The sequence below is a fragment of the Malania oleifera genome, chromosome 4 (genome assembly GCF_029873635.1).
Source record: "Malania oleifera isolate guangnan ecotype guangnan chromosome 4, ASM2987363v1, whole genome shotgun sequence".
Lineage (NCBI taxonomy): Eukaryota > Viridiplantae > Streptophyta > Magnoliopsida > Santalales > Ximeniaceae > Malania > Malania oleifera.
In genome coordinates this window covers 49,202,542-49,230,176 of record NC_080420.1, presented here as the reverse complement: position 1 = coordinate 49,230,176, position 27,635 = coordinate 49,202,542, and positions in this window count along the sequence as shown.

Here is a 27,635-nt window from a genome sequence, read left to right as displayed (position 1 = left end):
AGATATCCATTCCTTTCTGCTAGGTCTTTGATGGTTCAAGGTATAGTTGGATCGTTGCACCAAGCATAAGTTGTTGCTTGGAGAGGTTTCTTTTCCTACAAAAGAGGTTGGTTGTTGTAAAGGTTATTGTTCCACTCGGAAGGAACAAGGTATAGTGAAATCCTTAGGAGGTTGACCTAAGGCGAGGACGTAGGCTGGGGTAAGTCGAACCTCGTAAAAACATCGTCTCGCTCTCTTCTCTTATTCTCTTTAAATTCCAGCAACAATATAAACTACGTGGATGTGTTAATCTTACAGACAACCTTGGATATTAAATAAACCTAAGATTAAAATTGATTGGGTTGATTATCATTGATTGTGGAAACCAAAAGGGAGTACGTTGGTTGATCAATTCCTAAATTCTTTTAACTAAGAATTTATTTAAAATATGAGTTATTGAAAAGAGTGATTGGATGTTATTTTAATATTTAGTTCAAAAGCCAACTACAAGACTTGCACATTCATATACAGGGCTGCTGAATATTGCAAAGCATATATTGATTACTTGTATTGTGTTTGTTTGGTTTGAACAGTTAATCAGTTGGTTGTGTATGTTGTGGTTGTGGATTGAATAGAAGAATAAATATTTGTGTTGATTTCCTAATCAACAAGAATATAAGAAGTCTTTAAAAAAATTGTAAAAATTCAAGAACTCATAAAAAGACTCTTAGGAATTTTAAATAACCCAAATCACCCACCCTCTTGGGACTACACCTTAGGTTTCAGCCTAGTAGTAGATATTACTTTCTTCTTCTTAAAACTAGATCTTGCCCGTTTCCTAGTTGACATGCATCACAGATTTTTTCTTTCACGAATTTTGTCTTAGGCAATCCCTTAACTAAGTCTCCCTTAACTAGTTTAGATATTAAGTCAATGTTTGCGTGTCCTAGTCCCTTATGCCAAATCCCACTAATTTCATTCATAGCGGAGAAACGTGTCATACGTTGAGAAGTTAAGTTATCAAAACTAGTGGTATATACATTTTTAGGACACTTAGCAGTGAATAGAATTTTGTTATCAGTTCTATGCCCAACAATGCATTTGTCAAGTTCAAAAGATACTTTATAACCTTTATCACACAGCTGACTTATAGTTAATAAGTTATGTTTTAAACCATCAACCAGTAAAACATCATCTATAAAGAGTGATGAATCATTACCAACTTTACCTACACCTATGATCCTTCCTATTGCATTATCCCCAAAAGTGACAAATCCCATCCTTTGGTGTGAGGAATGCCAATTTAGCTTTATCCCCAGTCATATTACGTGAACATTCATTGTCCATATACTATCTATCTTTCGAGGAGGATGATCTCAAGCATACCTGCAATAAACATTTAAGTAACTGTTTTTGGTACCCATTTTTTCTTGGGTCCATGGGGGTTAGTGCTTGAATCTCTTTTAACTCTCCATAGCTTTTTTAATTTCACATCATTTTTTTTTTAAAAGGACAATAAAATTTTATTTAACACATCTTTTTACATTTAAAGCATGTAGAATATTTATAAGAGTCTTTTGATGGAGCATTAGCTTTGGATTCTCTTACAAAATAACCCACGTAAAGATGTTTTTGTTTGAAACTTTCCTTTCCATTAAAACCAAGTCCTTCTTTATCTAGGGAATTTTTTTGTGCCCCAAGAAGTCTTTCAAAGTTACTCTGGCCCTCTGTGAATTTATGAATAATTTTAGAATTGTCTTTCAAATTTCTTTCCAATTCCTTGATTTTAAAATCCTTTTCTTTTATCACAGATGCATGGAACTCATTCTATTTTTCAATAAGCTTTAAGAGTTCTTTTACTTTACATTTCAAATCATAAATTTTCTTAGTTTTCTTCTCAAGCATTTTAAGAGTATACAAGTATTCTTGTTGCAATTCATTAGAAGAAAGCATGCTATTTTTATTTTCAGAATCGCTGGAATAATAAGAAGATGCTGAGAAAGATGATTTTATCTCAATATCATCATGTGCCATTAGACACAGATTGGCTACCAGATCATCACTGAATTCAGTGTCAGAACTGCTTGTGTTGTGGGTGTCCCAACTGACTTTTAGAGCCTTCTTCTTTTTCTTGGAGACTTTCACTAGTTTAGGACATTCAGGCTTGATGTGTCCAACCTCTCAACAGTTGTAGCAAGTTAGCGACTCTTCCTTCTATTTCCTCTTACTAGACTCTCCTCTTTCTGATTTCAAGTTCCAAAATTTTCTGTTAAATGTCTTATTCTTCTTTAGGAACTTTCCAAACTTCTTCGTTAGCATAGCCATGTCATCTTCTAATTCTAAGTCACTTCTTTCACTAGAGCTGCTAGACCATGCCTTAAGAGTTGTAACTCTCTTTACTTTATTCTTCTCATTTTTCCTATCATTTATTGCTAGCTCATACGTTATGCATGAACCAATCAATTCATCAATCAACGTCACTTTTAGATTTCTTCCTTCGGCTATAGCAGTAACTTTAGCTTCCCAAACTAGCAGTAGGCCCCCTAGGATTTTCCTAATCAACTCATAAGTAGGGTAAAATTTAGTAAGAGAATTTAATGAATTCGTGATGTGTGTAAATCTAGTGTACATGGATTGAATAGACTCATCAACAGTCATTTTAAATGCTTTATATTCACTAGTTAGCATATCTATCCTACTATCTTTTACTTCCTTAGTGCCTTCATATGTTACTTCTAATTTTTCCCATATTTCTTTAGTAGTTTTATAGGTCATTACCCTATTAAACTCATTAACGTCTAGTGCACAACATAGAAGATTTAAAGCAGTAGCATTTATTTCAAACGATTTCCAATCATCATTAGTATACTCATCTTTTGTCTAAAGTACATTTACTTTATCAACTACTTTTATAGGAACATGGTTTCCCTTAGAAACTATTCTCCACACTTTCCAATTAACATTTAAAAGATATATATACACATCCTTCATTTCTAGTAGGTGTAATTTACACCGCAAAAAATTGGTGGTCTAGTGGACGAGTGTCCCTCACCGAACGGGGTTACACCGGTGTGTGCCATTTTGATCTTTTACAAAAATAATGGTTAAGTCTATGTAAACCCTCTCAGATATCAAATATGAATTACGGTGTTATCCCAAGAGGAGAATGAATTGGGTATTTTAAAAAATAGGTCCTTCAGGTTCTAACTTTGAAAACTATCAATTTCAAACTTGCAAGCTACTCACAACCACCTCAATGTTTCATAATTAATCAATTTTATGTGTGTCTTTATCAAGCATACAATGTTACCCAATTACTCACACAAGTACTAAAAGTTCAACACATACACAATGAGATTATGCGGAAATTAAAGAGAGGTAAGGGTAAAAGAATTGCAAACTCGATTTTTACGAGATTTGGCCAACCCCAGCCAATGTCCTCACCTTGATCAACCCACTCAAGGATTCCACTAAAGGTCCGCTCCTTTAACTAGGATGGAGCTTCCCTCACAACCTGCTACTTATAAGAGGCGTAGCTTCCTTCTCAATCCCGATTCACAGCCCGAACCGTGTATAAAAAATAAAGATTACAATTTCTACAACAACCCAAAATGCTTTTAACTAAGCTAGTGAGTACAAGATAAATCCTAGCACATAATCATATGATAAATACTTGAAGCTTAGTATGTATGTAATAATATGATCTTTATAAGTAGAATGATATGCTTCACAAATCTACCATTTTATCAATATCTCCCAAAAATAATTTTTAGAAATAAATGTTTTGGAGAACTTAGGGTTTGATTTCAAATCACTTTATGCAAGAATACCAAAATAAGATCTTTTAAAAAAATAGTCTTGAATATTATGCAGATCTAAGTTCTTACTATCAAATAACTCAAAAAGTTAAATCCTTGAATAAAAATATGATTTTGAATATTTCAAAGATTTAAAACACTATTTTTTAAATAATTTTTGCACCAATAAGATAGATCTCTTTTGATACAAATGTAACTTTGAATATCCCAAGGATTCAAAACTTTAGAATACTGTTCCCAAAAGATTTTTCAAATAAATAGCTCTGGGAAAATTAGTTTCTTGCTCCCAAAAAGATTTTTCAATAAACAAATAATTGAGAAGATGGCCGATTAATAAAAATTTGAAAGCTCAATAAAATATTTTTCCAAACCTCAAGATCGAACCATATTTAGTAGAAGTTGTTCGTGTATTTGCTCAAATCTTGAATATGTGAATGCCCAGACATATGTGACTTCTTTGTAGTGCAGACAGCAATTCTCAATAATATGTTCATAGCTCCTCAAAGGTATGCCAACGATTGATGCAATAAGCTCAAGGCTCTCAAAAGATAGGCAAAAAACGGTGCTCTAGGGTTTAGAAATTATTTTTATTATAAGTGTTTTCAGCCCTAGATTAAATCTTGGTCGTTGGATCATTTAAAAACAAGATTTTTTTTCTGTGTCCGCGTTGAAACGTGAATCAGCGTCCTGACCTTCATTAATGAATGGGTAAGTTCATCGACGAGTGTATAACACTCGTTCGTCGACAAGGCCATGAGTTCGTCAACGAGTGCACTGTTTGAACGTTTTGGGCTCTCGATATTTGTTCGTTGATTAGACAATACTGTTCATCACCGAGGGGCCTTCATATGTTCGTCAACAAGGCCATTGGGTTTGTCGACGAGCCTCTAAAATTTGCCTCGAAAAATTTATTTCGATTTAGAACTAATGTAAATGTATTTTTCATGAAATGCATGAGTCTTAAGGTCTATCTAGGGTATATTTGAGTTTCAAGTTATATCATATGACATATGTAAATACGTTCAATTCTAAATACCCATTCCATTGAAGATCTTGAACTTGAAGCTTGCTTCATCACCCTTTCATCCCTTTAGTTCCATGGATTGCACCAAGTGATATATACTTTAGGTTCCTCATGGTTTCCATACAAGTTCACTGTTTGTGCATTTTAAATCATGATCATATTCACAAACTCAATTGCACAGGTCAAATACCAAGTGATTTGTTATTATCAAAACAGGATTGGACTCATCGAGTCAACAGAACGGTTAATAAAGACTTAATGATGAACCATCCTAACCTTTGGATCAAAATTTGGACTAATTTGATTTAGGACCCTTGTTTCATAATTAAAATGACCTGGTAAAAATTAGGGTGTCTACATCGTGTGTCCTAGAGTTCTATAGCGCTATAGTTGACCAAAGGGTTACGTGATTGGGGTTGTGTTGACCCCAGAGAGCTTTGCTACTACTAATGCTATACCACGGGTTGTTGGTATTTGTCCAACATAGTTAGGATAGTTTTCGTAGTGATTGTAATACTAAAGGTATTAGTAAAAAGCTTAAACTAGTTAGTTTAGGGAGTGCACATAGATCGCCACAATAAAATTTTGGTGCCATCCTTATCTTTTCTTTACTTTAGTTTTTGGTAGTATATTTCATTCTAATCATTTTGACCAACCAACCCAGTGATTGTTTAAATTGAATATTTCATTGAATATCTTATTGAACAAATTTCACCTCAAAAGTAAAGTTATGGTTTTCACATTTCATACAATTTGCAATAAATATTAGAGGTTTCGAAATAAACCAATTCACCCCACTTTGGGAGCCTAACTAGATGAAAAATTAGTATCAATGCAGAGATCTTGTACTAACTATTTGTTCGTACCTTAAATCAAGTTCTATAAGCATCCATGCAATCCAAGAACTTGCTAAAGGACAATCTACAAATGAACTACCCTTGTGATGGATACAATTACACTTAGTAGAAGTTATAGATGAAAACCTACATCTAGTCAATTTATGTAGGGGTTTGGAAAAAAAATATCCTAAAAGGAGCATGGATTCCCATGAAGATGGAGAATGGTGACCTAATTCCCAATTATGAGGATGAATGGAATGATACCAATGAGATACACATTAAATTAAATGCAAAATTTGTGATTATTTTATATTGTTACCTAACTTAGGATGAGTATAATAAGGGCTCAAGTTACAACTCTGCAAAAGAAATTTGGGATAGTCTAGAGTCACTGCATGAAGGACCTAACCAAGTTAAAGAGTCAAAAGTTAATATTCTTATAAGTGAGTATGAGAAGTTCATAATGAGGAAATGAAAGATTTGTAATTGACATGTGCAATCGCTTTACAAATATCATTAACTCAATGAGTTGGCTCAATAAGATCTTTCCTACTAAGGACATAGTTAAAAAGATAATAAGGTTTTTACCAAATAAAGAAGAAGCAAAAATTGCTACTATAACAGAAGTAAAAGACTTAAACTCTTTATCTATAGACAGATTACCATTCACTAATTGCACATGAGATGACTATGAATATTACTAACGCTTCACTAGTCCAAGAAAAGAAGAGCATAGCTCTCAAAGCAGTAGAACCTTGGGAAAGCTTTGAAGATGAAAGTGGCAAAGAACTAATTGCGAACATGGCTAGATATTTCAAATGTAAGGGGATCAAAGGGAAGTACCTCAACAAATATTACAAGGATAACAATATCAAAAGAGCGGAAAGTACTACATGTTACGAATGTAACAAGAAAGGACATTTCAGAATTGAGTGTCCATTGTGCAAGAAAAGATAAAGCAAATACAAGAAAAAAAGTACTCTGGTAGCCACTTGGAGTGAATTAGAAGCTTTAGACGCTAATGATCAAGGAATTGTAGAAGAAACTACAAACCAATACCTTATAGAAGACACCAAAGAAACTCAAGAGTTAATCAATAACTCATCTCTAACTATGGATAAAAATTTTTGTGGATTAGAAGCTTTGATAGCCACTTGGAATGAATTAGAAGCTTCAAACACTAATGATTAAGGAATTGTAGAAGAAACTATAAGCCTATACCTTATGGTAGACATCAAAGAAAATCAATAGGTAATCAATCTCTTCCCTAACTATAGATGAAACTTTTGATGGATTTGGTGACTTGTGTCGAAAGAAACTCTAATTAAAGCAAAGATTTTTTTTAATTAAGAGATGAATATTTTGAACTAAAAGGAAACAATCAAAAGGAATTTGAAAGCTTTGAAAATCAAAAAGCTTACCATAAGCTAAAATCCGAATGTTGAAAAATAGATTGCAAAAATGTGAAAATCAAGTTGATGAGCTAAAGTTTGAAAAACAAGTTACTTTTGAAAAGCTGATTTTCTAAAAAAACGAGCATGAATCTCAAGTAAAGGAGTTTGAGAATTTAAAAGATACCTTTAAAAATAAAATTGAGATTTTAAGTGATGAAAGTGATATGCTACATAATCACATTATTAATTTAAATAGTCCTAAGATTGTTTGTTAAACCATGTGCACAAAAACCTTTGAAAATCCAAGAGATTGGTTCATCCTCTAAAAATTTGTTTACGAAGTCCTATGAAAGGAGATATCACCAAGAAAACGTCCATAACCTACAAGACGTAATTTTTGTAAGAGAATTGGATATTTTGAAAAGAATTGCTTTGAAAAAAAAAATATATGTATTTGCCAAAAGCAAACAAAATTGGGTGTTCAAAAGTATTAATATATCAATGAATATGAACCTATCCTTTACCGGGTACCAAGTCAGATAGTCATTTTTTTTATTCTTTTTGGTAGATAAGAAGATGTAGGAATGAAAAATGGTTTTTAGATAGTGCATATTCAAAGCACGTGCCTAGAGACAAGTACAAGTTCCTACTCATTCAACCCAAAGACTGTGGGTATGTGACCTTCGTTGACAACAACAAAGGTAAAACAATGGAGAAGGAACTATTGGTAATAAATCAAGTTTATTGATTAAAAATGTTTTGTTGGTTGAAGGAATTAAACATAATTTTCTAAGTATAGGTCAATTGTTCAATTCAAGTAAAAATATATCATTTACTGAAATAGGATATGTGGTGTAAAATGAAGGTGGTACCTTGTTACTAGTGTACCTAGAGAAGGAAACGTTTGTATCATTAATGTTGAATCAGGTGTAATCCCAAGAGGGGGGGGGTGAATTGGGTATTTAAAATTCTTTGACACTTATTTACCTCTTAAAACCTTCTTATATATTTACAAATGAATTCTTGTTACTCAATTACTTAAGTGCAACGCTATCCAACCTATAAATGCAATATACACAATTTAAATGTAGTGCTAAAAATGAAGAGTAAAGGGAAGAGAGAAGACAAACATGGTTTTTATGAGGTTTAGCCGACTTGGCCTACGTCCTCGCCTTGAGCAACCACTCAAGGATTCACTAAATCCCTGCTCCTTAAATTGGGATGGAGCTTCCCTTACAATCCGCTGCTTACAAGAGATACAACTCTCTCTTCACACACCAGTTCACACACTGAACCGTGTATACAATAGAATCTAAGAAATAACACTTAAAACAATGCTTCTAACAAAAGCTTGTGAGTACAATTCAATTTCCTAGCACATTAACATATGATTAAACTTGAAGCTCATGAATGCAAGAAAACGATACAATCGTTTTATGTATGATATGCTTCAACACACAAATCCTTATTTAACCAAAACTCCCAAGTAAAGATATATTTAAAATGTTTTGGAGTATACTAGGGTTCTTGGTTCACTTTGCAAAAATGTGCAAATATATTTGATGTGAACTTGTTAACAAAAACTTTATCTTGAATATTAAATCAATCAAAATCGTAAAGTTTTTCTTTCAAGTATTCAATCACAAATTCAGTATATTGTTTTTCCAGAAAATATCCCTCAATAAAATGTATAGTTATAAGTTTCAAGGATATTTAATCAAGCGTTAATATATCTAAAATATAGATCCTTTAGCAAACACACACTTGAATCAAACCTTTCAATCAATCACACACCCTAAATCAAGTAATGGTCTTGTTTAGAATAACGATGTATATGTATAGGTACTTTCAAGATCAACCTTTTAATCAAAATAGGTTTTTCAATAATAAGCTCAATTGAATGATATATATGTATATTTATATACTCTTGAATCAAAAATCAATGAACCAAGTTAAATAAGCTTTCTCAAGTAATGATCTTTTCAAAATCAATTTTTATATGAATACGCACACTCAAGATCAAAACTTTTCTAATGATAATCAAGAGCACGTAATGAGATGAGATAAGAAGTTCTTAAGAATAATAACTTGAAAACTAGATTGAAGTACAGTTGAATGAATGAATGCCCTTTGATTTTCAGAATAGATTTTCCCAAAGACAATAAAAGTAGAATGACGTGCAGACAATTAGCTCAAGTTTTTCTATAATCTTGCAATACGATGTGTTCTTCTCTTGTTGTGTGTCTTAACTTCGTTCTAGGGTTTAGATATTCAGAATAAATTGTTTCTTACCTTTAGAAATGATCTCAGCCGTTGGATCAATGAAATAGATCGCGAGTTCTTTTAATAAAAAAACAAGTTTTTAAGTTTCCCGCAAGTTCAAGGGCCTAAGGTCAAAAGGCCAGGCGACCGTAGTTCCTTAAGCCTTTGAAAAATCAAGATGGAATACAAGGTTAGGCGCCTAAAAAGGGCAGTTCAGGCTCCTAAAGTGGGTTCAAGCGCCTGAGGTTCCAAGGTCAGGCGACCGAAGAGCCTCTACCAACTTACTGTGATTCCCATTAATTCTTTAGGCTACCAAACTTAATCTTCAGGCTCCTGAAGAAATTCTTCAGGCGACGGAGGTGAAGTTCAGGCTACCGAAGTCCCATTTTTCTCAATTTTTCTTCTCTAGTTTTAAATTCTGCTTTGCTACTTTTCTTGGGTCTTTTATAAAACATATTTTCCATGATTTAAAAACATTTCTAAGTCCATGAAAATTCCCTATTGATGTACACGAAATGCATGAATCCTAAAATAATTCTAAGTTATGTTGAGCCTCAAATTAAATCATATGACAATGTAAATACATGAGTTCTAAATACCCATTCCTAAGATGTTCTTGAACTTTACCACTTGCATCTTGATTCTCGTACTCTTTGAGTTCCATGGATCTTGCCAAGATTTGATAGCTTTACTTTTTGACTTCCACGACTCGTTATCCTTCTGTGCATGCTTAATATAGTTCATGTTCACAAACTCAATGTACAGATCAACTACCAAGTGATTTGTCATTATCAAAAACAGATTGGACTCGTAAAGTCAACAATCTCCCCCTTTTTGATGATGACGAATGCACGAACAAAAATATATAATGGGTTATGCCTAACAAGGCTCCCCCTCAATTAATGCATCAAATATTAATGTGAATGACAATATGCTCATGATGAATATGCTCATGATGTTTCAACCATGACATCAACCATGACATCAAACAACTGTTTTTCCCTTTTGCATATCTCCCTCTTGATGCACCCTTATGTTCTTTTCCCCTTAGAGATCTTAAGGTTTTGAATGTGTCCAATTGTTGATTAATGTAGTACCAAGTGATTATATTGTAAGTGACGTTGCTCCCCCAGAATTATATCATCTAACATGAATCTAAGCAACCTCTCTACTGCATGAGACCTAATTCACGCCTAATTTGGATAAACCTATCCTCCGCAAGTGGTTTCATGAATATATCTGCCCATTGTTCTTCCATGCATACAAACTCTAGTGTTACATCCTCTTTTTGTACATGATCATGAAGAAAGTGATATCATATTTCTATGTGCTTAGTTCGTGAATGTAATATGGGATTCTTTGAGATATTTATTGCACTTGTATTATTGCATCTTATAGGGATTGTTTCATAACTTAATCCAAAATCCTTCGGTTGTTGCTTTATGTAAAGCATTTGAGCATAACAACTACCTGCCGCTATGTATTCAACCTCAGCTGTGGAAAGAGCAACTGAATTTTGTTTCTTTGGAAACCAAGAGACCAAGGAGTGTCCTCAGAAATGACAAGTACCACCAGTGCTCTTCCTATCCACTTTGCTACCCTCAAAATCAGCATCTGAATAACTAAGAATCTCAAAGGATGTGTACTTAGGATACCATAACCCAATGTCCATGGTTCCTATCAAATATCTAAGTATCCGTTTAATACCTAGCAAATGAAACTCTTTTGGAGCAGACTAAAATCTTGCGCACAAACATACGCTAAACATTATATCTAGTCTACTGGCAGTCAGGTATAACAAGCTACCTATCATTCCACGATATAGTTTGACGTCTACTGGTATACCTAGTTCATTTTTGTCTAATTTCAATGAAGCGCTCATAGGTGTACCTAGTATCTTTCCGTCTTCCATATTAAACTTTTTAAGTAAGTCTCTAATATACTTTGATTAATTTATGAATATTCCATGATTTGCTTGTTTGATCTGAAGTCCTAGGAAGAAGTTTAGTTCACCCATCATGCTCATCTCAAATTCATTTTGCATGGTATTAGCAAATTCATTACACAATTCTTTATCTGTAGCGCCAAATATGATGTCATCTACATATACTTGCACTAGGAGAATATCATCTTTCTTAGACTTTATGAACAAGGTTGTATCTATCTTTCCTCTTATAAATTCATTTTCTAATAGAAAACTGCTTAGTCTTTCATACCAAGCTCTAGGAGCTTGTTTTAAACCATACAAGGCTTTCTTCATTCTATACACGTGATTTGGATTCTTATGGTTTTCAAAGCCTAGGGGTTGTTCTATATACACTTCTTCATTTATGTAGCCATTTAAAAATGCGCTTTTGACGTCCATTTGATATAGCTTGAAATCCTTAAAAGCTGCATATGCTAAAAGCATTCGTATGGCTTCCATCCTAGCTACAGGGGCAAATGTTTCTTCAAAATCTATACCTTCTTCTTGATTATATCCTCGAGCTACTAATCTAGCCTTATTTCTCACAACTATTCCATGTTCATCTTTCTTATTTTTATACTTCCATTTGGTCCCTATGATTGACTTATCCTTTGGTCATGTGGGGTGAGCATCCACTATCCATATTCCATTTTTCTTTTGTGGATGCTAATCTTAAGCAAATCTGCAAGACACAATTAAACAACTAGCTTTGGTACCTAAATTGTCTTGGGTCCAAGGGGGTTAGTTCTAGATTGACCTTTGACCTTCTATACTTTCTTTATTTTTACATCTTTATTTTTAAAAGGATAGTCGAATTGTATGTGACCCAACCTTCTACATTTAAAACATGTAGTATTTCTATAATGATTCTTAGTTGGAACATATGACTTTGATTCTTTTTTAAAATACCCCATGTAAAGATATCTTTTCTTTATATTTTCTTTACCATTAAAATCGAGCCCTTCCTTTTCTAGGGAATTTCTGTGAGATCCTAGGAGCTTTTCAAATTTGTTTTGCCCTTCAGTAAATTTACAAATAATTTTAGATTTATCTTTTCTAACTCCTCAATTTTCAAATCTTTATTTCTTATGAGAGATGCATGTGATTCATATTGACGTTCAAGTAAGCTTGAAAGTTCTTCGACTTTACTTCTCAACTCAGAAATTTTCCTTGTTTTCTTCTCAAGCATTTTAATAGTGTACAGGTATTCTTGTTTCAGTTCATCATATGAAATCATATCATTTTCATTTTTAGATTCACTAGAATAATATGAAGATGATGAAAAAGATGATTGTACCTCAAGGTCATCGTGTGCCATTAGACACGGATTGGCAACCTCATTGTCGTTGGATTCAGATTCTAAACTGCTAGTGTTGTGTGTATCCCAGCCGACTTTCAGTACCTTCTTCTTTTTCTTTGAAGCTTTTATGAGCTTGGGGCACTCAGGCTTGATGTGTCCAACTTCTCGACAGTTGTAGCATGTTGGTGGATCCTCCTTCTTTTTCTTCATGCTTTGCTCTCCTCTTTCCGATTTAGAGTTTCAGAATTTCCTGTTGAACTTTTTGTTCTTCTTCAAGAACTTCCCGAACTTCTTTGTTAGCAAGGTCATGTCATCATCCGTTTCAGAATCGCTTCCTTTACTTGAATAGCTTGATGATGCCTTAAGTGCAGTGACTTTCTTAGCTTTGCTTTGCTCATTTTTCCTCTCATTAATTGCCAACTCATAGGTGATGAGTGATCCAATGAGTTCATCCACCGAGATCTCCTTGAGATTTCTCCCTTCTGCTATTGCCGTAGCTTTTGCTTCGTACACTGGAGGTAATCCCCTAAGTATTTTCATGATCAACTCATAAGTAGGGTAAGTTTTTCCAAGAGCATTTAACGAGTTAATGATGTGTGTGAATCTAGTGTACATGGATTGTATGGATTCATCAACCATCATTTTAAATGCTTCATATTTGCTAGTGAGCATGTCTATCTTACTATCCTTGACTTCCTTAGTGCCTTCATATGTAACTTCTAATTTTTCCCCAATTTCTTTAGTTGAGTTACATGTCATTACCCTATTAAATTCATTGACATCTAATGCACAGAAAAGTAAGTTCATAGCAGTGACATTGATTTGTACTGACTTCCAATCCTCTTCAGTATATTCATCTTCAGTTTTAGGTGCATTAATCTTATCAATTACTTTCATGGGAATGTGATTTCCCTTAGTCACTATTTTCCAAACCTTCCAATCTACGTTCAGTAGATATATGCTCATCCTACGTTTCCAATAGGTGTAATTTATACCACAGAAAATGGGTGGTCTAGTGGATGAGTGTCCCTCACCGAATGGAGTTACACCAATGTGTGCCATGTGATCGGTTTACAAATTAACTATTAAGTCTAAGTAAACCTTGCTCTAATACCAAATGTTGAATCAGGTGTAATCCTAAGAGGGGGGGGGTGAATTGGGTATTTAAAATTCTTTGACACTTATTTACCTCTTAAAACCTTCTTATATATTTACAAATGAATTCTTTTTACTCAATTACTTAAGTGCAAGACTATCCAACCTATACATGAAATATACACAATTTAAATGCAGTGCTGAAAATAAAGAGTAAAGGGAAGAGAGAAGACAAACACAGTTTTGAAGAGGTTCAGCCGACTTGGCCTACATCCTCGCCTTGAAAAACCACTCAAGGATTCACTAAATCCCTACTCCTTAAATTGGAACGGAGCTTCCCTTACAATCCGCTGCTTACAAGAGGCACAGCTCCCTCCTACTCCGCTGCTTACAAGAGATACAACTCTCTCCTCACACACCGGTTCACACACCGAACTGTGTATACAATAGAATCTAAAAAATAACACTCAAAACAATGCTTCTAACAAAAGCTTGTGAGTACAATTCAATTTCCTAGCACATTAACATATGATTAAACTTGAAGCTCGTGAATGCATGAAAATGATACAATCGTTTTATGTATGATATGGTTCAACACATAAATCCTTATTTAACCAAAACTCCCAAGTAAAGACATATTTAAAATGTTTTGGAGTATACTAGGGTTCTTGGTTCACTTTGCAAAAATGTGCAAATATATTTGATGTGAACTTGTTAACAAAAACTTTATCTTGAATATTAAATAAATCAAAATTGCAAAGTTTTTCTTTCAAGTATTCAATCACAAACTCGGTATATTGTTTTTCCAGAAAATAACCCTCAATAAAATGTATAGTTATAAGTTTCAAGGATATTTAATCAAGCGTTAATATATCTAAAATATAGATCCTTTAGCAAACACACACTAGAATCAAACCTTTCAATCAATCACACGCCCTAAATCAAGTAATGATCTTGTTTAGAATAACGATGTATATGTATAGGTACTTTCAAGATCAACCTTTTAATCAAAATAGGTTTTTCAATAATAAGCTCAATTGAATGATATATATGTATATTTATATACTCTTGAATCAAAAATCAATCAACCAAGTTAAATAACCTTTGTCAAGTAATGATCTATTCAAAAATCAATTTTTATACGAATATGCACACTCAAGATCAAAACTTTTCTAATGATAATCAAGAGCAAGTAATGAGATGAGATGAGAAGTTCTTAAGAATAATAACTTGAAAGATCAAACCTCAATACTAGATTGAAGTATAGTTGAATGAATGAATGCCCTTTGATTTTCAGAATAGATTTGCCCAAAGGCAATAAAAGTAGAATGACGTGCAGACAATCACCTCAAGTTTTTCTACAATCTTGCAATACGATGTGTTATTCTCTTGTTGTGTGTCTTAGCTTCGTTCTAGGGTTTAGATATTCAGAATATATAGTGTCTTACCCTTAGAATTGATCTTAGCCGTTGGATCAATGAAATAGCTCACGAGTTCTTTTAATAAAAAACAAGTTTTTAAGTTTCCCACATGTTCAGGCACCTAAGGTCGAAAACCCAGGCGACCGAAGTTCCTTAAGCCTTTGAAAAATCAAGATGGAATACAGGGTTAGGCGCCTAAAAAGGGCAGTTCAGACTCCTGAAGTGGGTTCAGGCGCCTGAGGTTCCATGGTTAGGCGACTGAAGAGCCTCTGCCAACTTACTGTGATTCCCATTAATTCTTCAGGCTATCGAACTTAATCTTCAGGCACCTGAAGAAATTCTTCAGGCGATGGAGGTGAAGTTCAGGCTACCGAAGTCCCATTTTTCTTAATTTTTCTTTTCTAGTTTTAAATTCTGCTTTGCTACTTTTCTTGGGTATTTTATAAAACATATTTTCCATGATTTAAAAACATTTCTAAGTCCATGAAAATTCCCTATTGATCTACATGAAATGCATGAATCCTAAAATCATTCTAAGTTATGTTGAGCCTCAAATTAAATCATATGACAATGTAAGTACATGAGTTCTAAATACCCATTCCCAAGATGTTCTTGAACTTTGTCGCTTGCATCTTGATTCTCGTACTCTTTTAGTTCCATGGATCTTTCCAAGATTTGATAGCTTTACTTTGTGAGTTCCGTGGATCTTGCCAAGATTTGATAGCTTTATATAGTTCCTGTTCACAAACTCAATGCACAGATCAACAACCAAGTGATTTGTCATTATCAAAAACGGATTAGACTCGTAGAGTCAACAATTAATTTGATTAAATCATGAAAGGGTAAATGCTTTGTACCTATTTAGAATGACTTGAATATTTGCATAAGAGGTTAAGACATAGCAATTTTAAAACTATTATAAATGCATCTAAATATGACAATGTTAAAGGATTGCCTCACTTTGATGCACACACTTATACTATGTGTGATGCATATGTTAAAGGGACACACAAAGCAATCATTTAAATCAAAGAATACTATATATATATATACACACACACACACACACACATATATATATATATATAATAAGCGACCACTTAACCTTTTACATCTTGATTTATTTGGTCTTGTGCAAGCCTTATGTATAGGTGGAAAAAGATTTACCTTGGTAATAGTAGATGATTTACCAAGATTTATATGGACTATATTTTTTAAATCTATGGATGAAAACTTTTCATGATTTCTTTATGTTCTCCAAAGATGTTCAAAACAAATTGAGTTTTCAGGTAATATCTTTATGTAGTGACCATGATAGAGATTTCTAGAACAAATATTTTTATTCATTATGTGTTGAATATGGAATATCTCACAATTTCTCTATTGCTAGGATTCCACAACAAAATGGACTTGTTCAAAGGAAGAATAGAACTCTCAATAAAACAGCCCAAACCATATTAGTTGATAAATTATTGCCAAAACATTTTTTGCTTGAGGCAATTCATACATCTTGTTACACCTTGAAAAGAATTCTCCTTTGACCTATTTTACATAAAATTTTATATGAACTTCTGTTTGATAGGAAACCAATATACTTCTGGGCATTTGATTGTAAATTCTTTATTCTAGATGAATATGAATGGAAACACAAGTTTGATTTTAAAAAAAATGATGAAGCCACTATATTGGTTATTCTAACACTAGCAAAGTCTACTAAGTGTTTAAACAAACTCTAGTAGTGGAGGAAAGCATTAATGTTAAGTTTGATAAGATATTTACTAAAGATGTTAAAGACCTTATAGGGTAACAAGCTAATAATGCACAACTAAAAATACTCACAAAGCAAGAGCAAAGTGATGAACATCTACAAATGCATCTGTATACACATCTTCAGATGAAGGAACAAAAGCACTTGTAGAGACATCTGTAGATGCATCCATAGATGCGCTTATAGATGCATCTATAAACATAAGTACAAATGCATCCACAACGCACTCACAGACGCATCTACAAACACAACAACAAATACATCCACAAACATGCTAAGAGACACATCAACAAACAAATACATCCACAAACATGCTGAGAGACACATCAACAAACGTAGGAATAGATGTAAAATCAAATGCTTATGGAAAAATAAAACAACTTCACACCAATTCCTATAAGATACAATCTATACCATCCCTTAGACTTGGTAATTGGTGGCAAATGATGGTGTGAAAACATCATCATATTTAAGGGACTATGCGGTAATTATGTTTCCATCTTATATATTAAGTCTAAAAACTTTTAAGAAACATAATATGATGAATACTTGATAATAGAAATGTAAAGAGAACTAAATCAATTCAAAATAAATCATGTGTGGGACCTTGTTCTCAAACCTAAAGATCATTCAATAATTGGAACAAAATGAGTTTTCAAAAATGAATTAGATGAATATGGGAATGTAGTAAGAAAAAAAAAAAAAAAAGCTAGATTATATCTCAAGGCAATATAGAAGAAGAACGAATTGATTTTGATGAAACATTTGCACTTGATTCTAGCCTTGAAGAAATTGGAATCTTGCTTGCATTTACATGTTGGATGAGCTTCAAATTGTTTCAAATGGATATGAAAAGTGCATTTTTAAATGGTTTTATAGACAAAGAAGTTTATGTATGTCAACCTCCTGGCTTTGAATGTCATATCCATCCAAAGCATATGCATAAGGTCAACAAAGCCCTATATGGCTTGAAACAAGCTCCTAGAGGTTGGTATGACAGACTAAGCAACTTCTAATGTCACTAGAGGAAAAGTTGACTAAACATTGTTTATGAAATCCAAAAATAATCAATTGCTTATTATTCAAATTTGTATCGATGATATTTTTTTTAATGCCACTAATAATAATATATGAAAAGAATTTCAAATCTAATGAAAAGTGAATTTTAGATGCCTCATAAGAGAACTAAATTATTTCCTTAGCTTGCAAATCAAACAATGTTCTAAAAGAATTTACATCAGTCAAACTAAATATGCAAAAGAGGTTGTAAAAGAAAATTTGAAATTAAAATTTTTCAAATCTTTTACTAACCCCATAGTATTGTGATTAAATTTGATTCAATTAAGAAGGAAATGAAATTGCATCATAAATTATACATAAGCATCATTGGATTCCTATTATATCTAACCGCTACTATACCTGATATTATGTTTAGTGTATGCATATGTGATAGATATTAATTTGATCCTTGACAATGCCACTTACTTGCTGTGAAAAGAATACTAAGATATATTCTAGGCACTATTGATCTTGTAATATTTTATACTAAATTTTCTGAGCTTAGACTATTTGATTACTTTGATGCTAACTTTGTAAGATCTAAAATAGATAGAAAAAGCACTAGTGGAACTTGTCAATTCTTAAGCCTTTGTCTAGTTAGCTGATCTAGTTAAAAATTGAACTTTGTGGCACATAATACAACTGAAATTGAATATATAGCTTGAGGTAGTTGTTGTGTATAAATTTTATGGATAATTAACTATCTAAAAGATTATGGGATAAATTGGAAAAATGTTCCATTTTTTTTTTATAATCCTAGTGCTATCTATTTATCCAAAAATCTAAAAATCATTGTTGCACAAAACATATAATATTAGCCACCATTTTTTAAGAGAACATATAGCAGTTCAAAACATCATTCTTGAAAATGTGAACATAGAGGATCAACTTGGAGAGAAGAAGCATGCCTCCACATGACCATGCAAATCCTTAGAATTGGATAAGGCCAAAATAAAAAATAGGAGGGCAATATACCATGTTGAAGGTAAGGGGATATTTTCTTATAACCTATATAAATAATTAAGTTTGTACTTGGATGATGTCAAAGGTACTTTCGTGAGTATGTTATTCATGGATTCTTTGCTTTTACAATTATGTAGTGTTTCCATCTTTAGCTTTAAACAAACTCTTTTTAATGCTTTGTAAAATTCAGCATGGTGTTGGTTAAATATCGGATGGTAAAAAGATCTTGATTAATTTTTTTCTAATATGATTAACATAGACTAATTCATTTGACTGAGTCCACTTTTTAAGGGATAGTCATCTCTATTTTTGCCCCTTTTGAAATCTCTACCTGACTTATGGTGGAAGAAAATGGAGAATTACACCATATGGTGACTCTCTCCATCTCATCCCTAGGGAGGGACAATCACTCTCCCTTAAGTCCTTATTGGTGAATGGAAACCAATGCTTACACCACAAGACTAAGGCCTCAAGGGAAAATTGGGAATTCCTTTTCAATAAAGCACCATTTTTTTTTTTTTTCAAACTAAAGACTCCCTTTTTCGTTACTCCTTTTGGTCGATGATGAATTTAGCAACGTTTTCAAAAAAATCTTCTATGTTTTGTTAAATATTTACTTTCAAAAATAAACTTCCATTTTATAAACTCAAATGTATTCTTCACAATGATTGATTACCAATCAAAGAGATCTAATCCTCATCTTCAAACCCTAATTGCCAACCAAAAGATTTTCTACTCCCTCATTAAATGATTGACTTCAATTATCATTAAGCCCCGATTGCCAATCAAGATATTTTCAATTACTCCCTCATTAAATGGTTGACTTCAATCATCATTAAACCCTGATTGCCAATTAGGAGATTTCTCAACTCCCTCATTAGATGGTTGACTTCAATCATCATTAAACCCTAATTGTCAATCAAGAGATTTCTCAACTCTTTCATTAAATATTTGACTTTAATCATCATTAAACCTTGATTGCAAATCAAGAGATTTTTCAACTCTCTCAATAAATTGTTAACTTCAATCATCATTAAACCCTAATTGCCAATCAAAATATTTTTTCAACTCCCTCATTTAATGATTGATTTTAAGTCAAAGATTCAATTTCCATCCTCACCAAAACCTAATTTCCCATCAAGAGATTTTTTTAATTCCTTCCTTATTAAATAATTGACTTCAATCCAAGATTTCCATCAAACCCTTATTTAAATTAGGAGAGTTTCAACGCTATTGGCATTAAACTCTCAAATTTCAATCATAGAGTTGAAACCACAACCTTCATTAATCTCAAACTCAGTTAATGATCTCATTCATCTCATCCAATCCCTGATTCAATTAAGACACTTTAATGTGGACTTCCCCTAATTCTAACTTTCAAGAAAATGGGTCATCTTTGGACTTCTTCATGGCAATCGATCATAACATTTTTCATCCTCTCCTTTATTTTTCTATTTTATTTTAAAAAATCTAGGGTTACCTAAGATCAACCCCCATTCAAAAAAGACCATATTAGGTTTTACAACCCTGTTGTTTGGGCTACTGGTTGATGATATTTCACTGAATGACTAAAATATGGGGAATCTTCCTTATTCTTTTTTTCTTTTCTTTCTCTTTAGTCAAGGAACACACACACACACACACATAGTGGTAAATGTTCTTAGAATAGGTGACGATAAGGGTGTTGGTCAACTAATCTCTCTTAGAATGGTTGATCCACCACCTTCCTTACGCACCAATGTACTCTCGAACCCTTGTTCTCTGTGTCATAGACATTTTTGGGTTTTTTTCTTTATTTTCCCTAAATATAAAAAAATAATAAAGGTGGCAACTCTATTTCTTTCAATCCTTTGTATTTTTTTAGAGCCTTTGTCCACCCTTTTTTGACTTTCTCCTTTCGGGAAATCGTCATGCAACTCCCCTATTTGTAGGCACCCCCGACCAAATCCAATGTCGATACTATAATTTTCTTTTTTAAATGCCAAATGGCTAAATAGAATAAAAGCAATGTTTTGTACCTTCCATTTTGGATCACACCATCTTTGGTGTTCAATCTGAGTGATCAAGGGAAGCAAACCCCTTTTATCCTTTATAAATCATTTCCATTTAAAGCCTCTAGGCTAACAAGGAAGGCCCTTGGGCAACCCCCTTTCATCCCAAACCTACACCATCATTGTTGTTTGGATTGGGTGTACAAGGGTGACATTCTATTCCTTCATTCTTCTTATTTAACTTCTTATGACAAACATTTGATTTATAATGGTAACAATTCTTAATATGGATGTCATAAGGTGCCTAACACCTTCCTTATGCATAACCAGACTCTTAAACCCATATCTTATTATGTAGATATCTGGGTTTTTTTCATTTCTCCATTCCTTAAAAAATGAAGTGTCAACTCCTCTTTGTCATGCTCTCATCCATCTATTTCATCCTTTAAACATCATACTTGTATGGAAATCAACACTAACATTAAGAAAAAAAAATCGATTCAATCCAAGCCTGTCATGTTCACTTGGCTCCTTTAAAAAAGATGAATGAGATTGGAAGAACTCCATTAGCCACTCTTGTGACAATACAATGATTTCAAGAACATGGCTTCATACATGCAAATCTCACAAAGCACCAAGAACTACTCAAGATTAGAACTTTCCAAGTTATGAAAGTTAGTAGATTAAGACTTACCAACATAAGAAATCCTAATTGTTAGACAATATGATATTCAAGAACCATGATCAATCAGTTTATAAGTCCATTTATTAGCATAGACCATTTCTCCTTTATGAGTTGGGGACTAGTAGGCTTGCCAAGGCTTGAGTTCTTAACTACCAAAAATTATATTTATAGAACCTAACTAATCCCAAGTTTTGTAGAAAGTGTGGGAAGTTAGGTATCAATCCACAAGGACTCAAGTGTAGTTATCAACCGTTTCCAATCTAGTTTATTATAGCCTTGTGTAAAAAAAGAGTATAAAGGTGGGGTTTTTCTAACAATCTAATGAAAGCATGTAAAATCTATATTACCTCTACTCCTACAAAACAATGCTCAATTATAAATCAAACTTAGGATGTCGTGTGCGTAAACTCCGCTCGGTCAGCTATCCGTATTAGGCTAAATGGTGAGCGGAACCGTTCAAAGGCATAGAGTAGCACGGGTGCACCACTCGTCCATAGCACGATCAAGAACCAAAGTATACCCTATCTCAGTGACCACGCAAAAACCCTTTAGTATTTGTAGCCTACTACATATATCTGACTGAATCGGTCGTAATGTTATCCTATCTCTAAGACTTCTTCACAACCGAAGCAGTAATGGAAAGCAGTAAATGAAAGCAATTAAATCAAAGCATGTAAAGATGAAAGTAGTAAAGATGGCTTCATACTGCAAACAAATCCTCTCTCACTAACAATCATTCATACAATAGAGAACCAAAATAGGAATGTAAATTGAAAGCAGTAAATCTAATCTAGTTTGGCTCTCAATGGCATTTTAGGTCTGTTACTAACCCAAAATCAACCAAAGAGGAACCCCAAGCTCATCCTTGAAGCTACTATTTATACCCATTAGGGTTTACAAGATTTAAAATTCGAAATAGGAAAGTTTGCAAAAAAAGCTCGCGCAAAAGATCGTCGTTGTCGACCTAGTCGCACCCATGTTTACCTTGTTCGCACCTTGGTTGAAGCACCTGAGAAAGCAAGAATTTGAACTTCAATATTCTTTGACATAGTCGCACAGTTGGATCTTGCTGGTCGATTTGATGGTCTAGACTTGCAGTATCTCGGTCTTTAGGAAATCTCAGGAACTCAACATAGTCGCCCCTCAAGTTCTCTTCGTCGACCACTTGGTTGATACTCTTGGTATTCCTTGCCTCAATTAGGCTTTCGTATTTTGCCTCAGTTGCCTTTGAGGATAACATGGTTGACCACTTCATTGAACCTTGCAGCATTTCAACCACATTCTGAACCTTGGAGTCTACAGTGGATGACTTGGTCGCCCCTTGTGTTCTCAGTCGCACCATATGGTTGAGCCTAGTCTTCTTTTCCTTTGATGATTTGAGGCTTTGGGAGTTTGGTTGAACATCTAATTTGAACTTTGTGTACTCTAATTATCCCTTAACTTCTCATAATGCGTAACTTCTTTGGTTTTAACCTGTTTTTCCTACAACACGAACAAACCTTATATAACTCCAAAATATGATTACAAAGGGCTACATGCAAGATAAATAAGCATAAACAAAGGTAAATGGGGGCCTAAAATCATGCATTTTAGGGACTCATCACAAGCCCCCAACTTACACTTTTCTAGTCCTCGAGCAAAGAAAAAACTAAGAAAGCTAAGAAATCCTATCTACCTTCTCTTTCATGGGAAACATGGTTGCATTTACCATATGCAACAAGGCTTTAAACCCCTAGGTTGATCCTATTGGACAAGTTGTAGTCTCGTGAGGGTTTCTAGGGTGATACCCACAAACACCAATATCAGTGCACATCGGATAGCACCACATATAACACAATTATACGATTTTACATATAGGAATATAACCTAATTACAGATAAGCTCATTCATATACAACTCCGCAACAAACCACTTATGCAAGTCTCACAGTGTATAGCCATCATGAAAAGCATAACTTATAGAAAATCAACCAATAATTGCAATTCAGAGTTAATATAGTCATATAATTTCAAATATAGATAGGCAACATCATAAGGCATGTGTAGAGTGCATGATTTTTCACACTTATAATACCCTTGATCACCTACAGAATAGTCATCTTGACTTAGCCTCACTGGTATACCCTCAAAAATACTCAAAAAATTGGATTCACTCTCATATATGAGGAAGAATGTCATGATCAACCATCCCACATTTTTTAAAGAACTGAGGCTAAGCATGGAGTGCACTAATCTCGTCAAAATGGGATCCAGCCTATGAACGAGGTGGTGGATCCTTCACCCTATTATCTTCTCACCTATTCGCCACACCCAACCAAGACTTGTTAGGGAATTATACTGAAAGACATTTTTTATGTAATTGGTTTTAGTATTTATTAATAACTTCAATTATTCCATTTTAATGAGAATCTTTGTGAGAAATGTTTGCTTGACATTATTTATTTAATGATTATGCATGTGTGCCTTTTATTCTATATAGTAGGTGATCTAGTATGTAGAGCACAACTTATATACAGAAGATTAGATCATCAATTCTTATAGAATATAAGTTTATTGTTCACGGTCTTAAATGAAATTGGACACACCATTGGTAGAACTGTAACACAAGGTTTTAATAGGTTTGTCTTGACTAATGGGAATGGTACAGTTCCAACTCCTTGTGCTAGTACACTTTGTGTGTATTGAATAGGATCATCTTGGGGTAATTGTTTTTATACTGACTATATAAAACAATTAATACCTCATGGTTATTATGAGTGCTTATGATCTTAATCCTTATTTGATTATTGGACACGTGCATATAGTGTTTATTGCTTTGGTTCATAGAAGAGTGAGATTCTTTATGGGTCAAAAAACTCAGTAAGTTGGGTGATGACAATATGTGTATGGTGATCATTAATTATTGATGGAATCCACGTCCTGGTATCTAGATTGATGACACCCCCTTGAGAAAGCTTATAATTTTTTATTGTCAAACCTTGTAGGTGGATTTTGAATCCAACACATCAAATAAGTTAAGTGGAAGGTCTCAGGGAATTAATATGTTAATTAATTAAATTTTCAATAATTTAATGTAATAGACGGGTATCTGTAATCTTTACATAGGGATATAAACAAGCATTTAATAATAAGAGCTCAAAATTTAATTTTGAATATGACAAGGAGTGCAATTATAATTCATTAGTGGTATGAATTATAATTAACGTAATAAAGGATGAATTCGGGTCGGATTAGGAATTCTTAATTACGTGGGAAGCCCTAGTCATATTTGCCTAAAGGTCCCTACTATAGCCTATATACACGCGCTCCATTCAGCAGCTAGGGTGGGACGAATGAACTCACACATAGGAAAATATTTTTCGTGAGAGAAGAAAACCCTAGTAGCCACTTACGAGCCCACTCTCTTAGGAGCAAGGCGTGTTCAAGGAATATAGTAGAATATTCTTAGTCATCTTTAAGAGCTCATTTTCCTCCTTACAGATTCGGTGTCAAACCAATCAGATCTCGCAAGTATAATTCTAATCACGTAATTAGGGTTTGCATGATCATTTTTTTTTCCGTATGCACTACAGCCAGATCTTGGGGCTATTCTGCAAGTCCCTTCAATTGGTATCAGATACTCGGTTGATACTATTTATGGATAATAATACCATGTTCTTCAAAAATTGAACCAATGCATGCTTAGGATAGAACGTGTGTATGCACTAACCTCTGTTTTGCAGCGTTCTGTCTGGCAATTATGGTCACACGAATGTATGTTTTGTGATTGCGATTGTTTATTACAAGATTCGTAACATGTGAACTCTGGTTATGGAGCATAGGAATTTTTAATCTGATGCAGTTTCATCCAAGAAGGAGGCACAGTTGCGGCGTTTGAATAGTGGTTGAAAACTAGGTGAAACCCTAGTTACGAAATAATGATCAGATGGTCGGTAGCGGTGCATAGTAGTGGCCAAAAAATAGGAAAATCTCTCAAATAGGGATGTGGTTTTTCATCTAGGTTTTGGGGGTGCTTTCCGCTGGACCCCTGTGACCTGACCAGGCAAGTCAAACCCCGCCGGGGGCGCTGCCCCTAGGCCCCCGTCAAACCCCGACACTATGTAATGGCAAACAAGGATTCATGGTGTTATGATGCAAGCTGCTTAACCATAATAGTCAGGATATTTATTACATCATATTTCTTGTTTATATATGCTTTCTTGGTGTGTTTGTTGTTCTTGTGTTATGTCATTAGCATGTAAAATTTAAAATTTCAATTTTGGTTTATGCATGTGCAACTAAAGAATAAAATTAATTCCCAAGTTATAACACAATTTTTTTTATAACAAATATTAAGGGAATTTGAAATTTTATTTGTTGCGTGTATTTTAGTTACCAATATTGGAATATTAAATTTATTGGAATACTAAACACGTGTTTGTATCCCTCGTGAATTGAATAACTAAGTGGGTGAGGGAACTTATTACATATATATGTCATGGTTTCTATCACTAGTTTATAGGTGAAGTAATTAATTTTATATGATGATATTAATATCTTCCTACCCAACGGATGGAATTAAATGCAGACTCGCCAAGTATAAACTCTAGAAATTGTTAGTATTAGGTCACCCCTCTATTTAGGGATTCACCACGGGACAATAGGTCTGGTATTATGTGATGCTATACACTTAACTATGAATAATAGTATCCTGACCATCTGAGTCACTGCTTTTGTTTATAGGACCAAAGCTAAGTCAGCAGCTCAATTTTGTTTGACATAGTTACTCTCCTAGATAGTAAAATTAATAGGTCCTCACTTGTCTACACAAATGTTGAATAGTAGACGACCTTCCATCGAGGTATACTACTCACGATGTGCTAGGTTACTAATAAATTCTTTAAAAGAAATTATTGGTAGAGGGAACCATATTCTTTTAATTGAATTAAAGTTTATTAATGTTTATCATATTTTGTCATAATATGTGATTCTTAAGATTAAAATGGCTTTCAATCCCTTGGCTATTATTTTCAGAGAAAACAAACTGGTTGGACCTACTTATATTGACTAGAAGAGGAACTTGGATATTGTACTGACTGTAGAGGAGTAAAAGTATGTGCTCGTAGAGGTATGTCCACAGAAACTCGGTGAAGGGGCAACTGTTGACTCTATGAGTCCAATCATATTTTGATAATGACAAATCACTTGGTATTTGATCTGTCCATTGAGAATGTGAACAGGAACAATATATAGCATGCACGGAAGGATAACAAATCATGGAAGTCATGAAGATTAAAGAATACACATCTTGGCACAATTCATGGAACTAAAAGAAATGAAGAATCAAGATGCAAGGGACAAGTTCAAGAACTTCATGGGAATGGGTATTTAGAACTGAATGAATTTATATATTTCATATGATTTAATTTGAGGCTCAAATTATACCCTAGACTAACCTTAGGACTCATGCATCTCATGAACACCATTAGGGGATATTTATGAACTTAGAGATATTTTTAAAACCCCGTAAAGTATTTTATAAAAGAGCAAAGAAAGAGAGTAAAGCATATTTTTTAAAGTAAAAAGGAAAAATCCAGAAATTGATCAGTTTATAAGACCGAACTTCATGTTCAGTCGTCTGAAGATTGGACTTTAGAAGAATGAAGTTAAGCTCAGTCGTCTGAAGAATTTCTTCAGAAGACCTAAGATTAAGTTCAGTAGACTGAAGAATTAATGGTGAAACATAGAACCTGGAAGAAGCACATCAGAAGACTGAACTCAGACTTTAGTCATCTGAACTCGACACTTCAGAAGACTGAACCCCAACTTCAGTCGTTTGACCCTGTGTCCAGGTTAATTTTTCGAAGCTCTAAGGAACTTTAGTCGTCTGGGCTCTAACCTTTGATCATGTGAACCTGCGAGAAAGATTAAAAATGTAATTTTATATGAGTGAACACGTGAGTTATTTTCTTATCCAATGGTTAAGATTTATTCTAAGGGCAAGATTACCTATATAATGAACATCTAAACCCTAGTGTCCAATGAGAAGAGAAGAGAACAAACCTTTGGCATACGATTGAGCAGAATGCACGT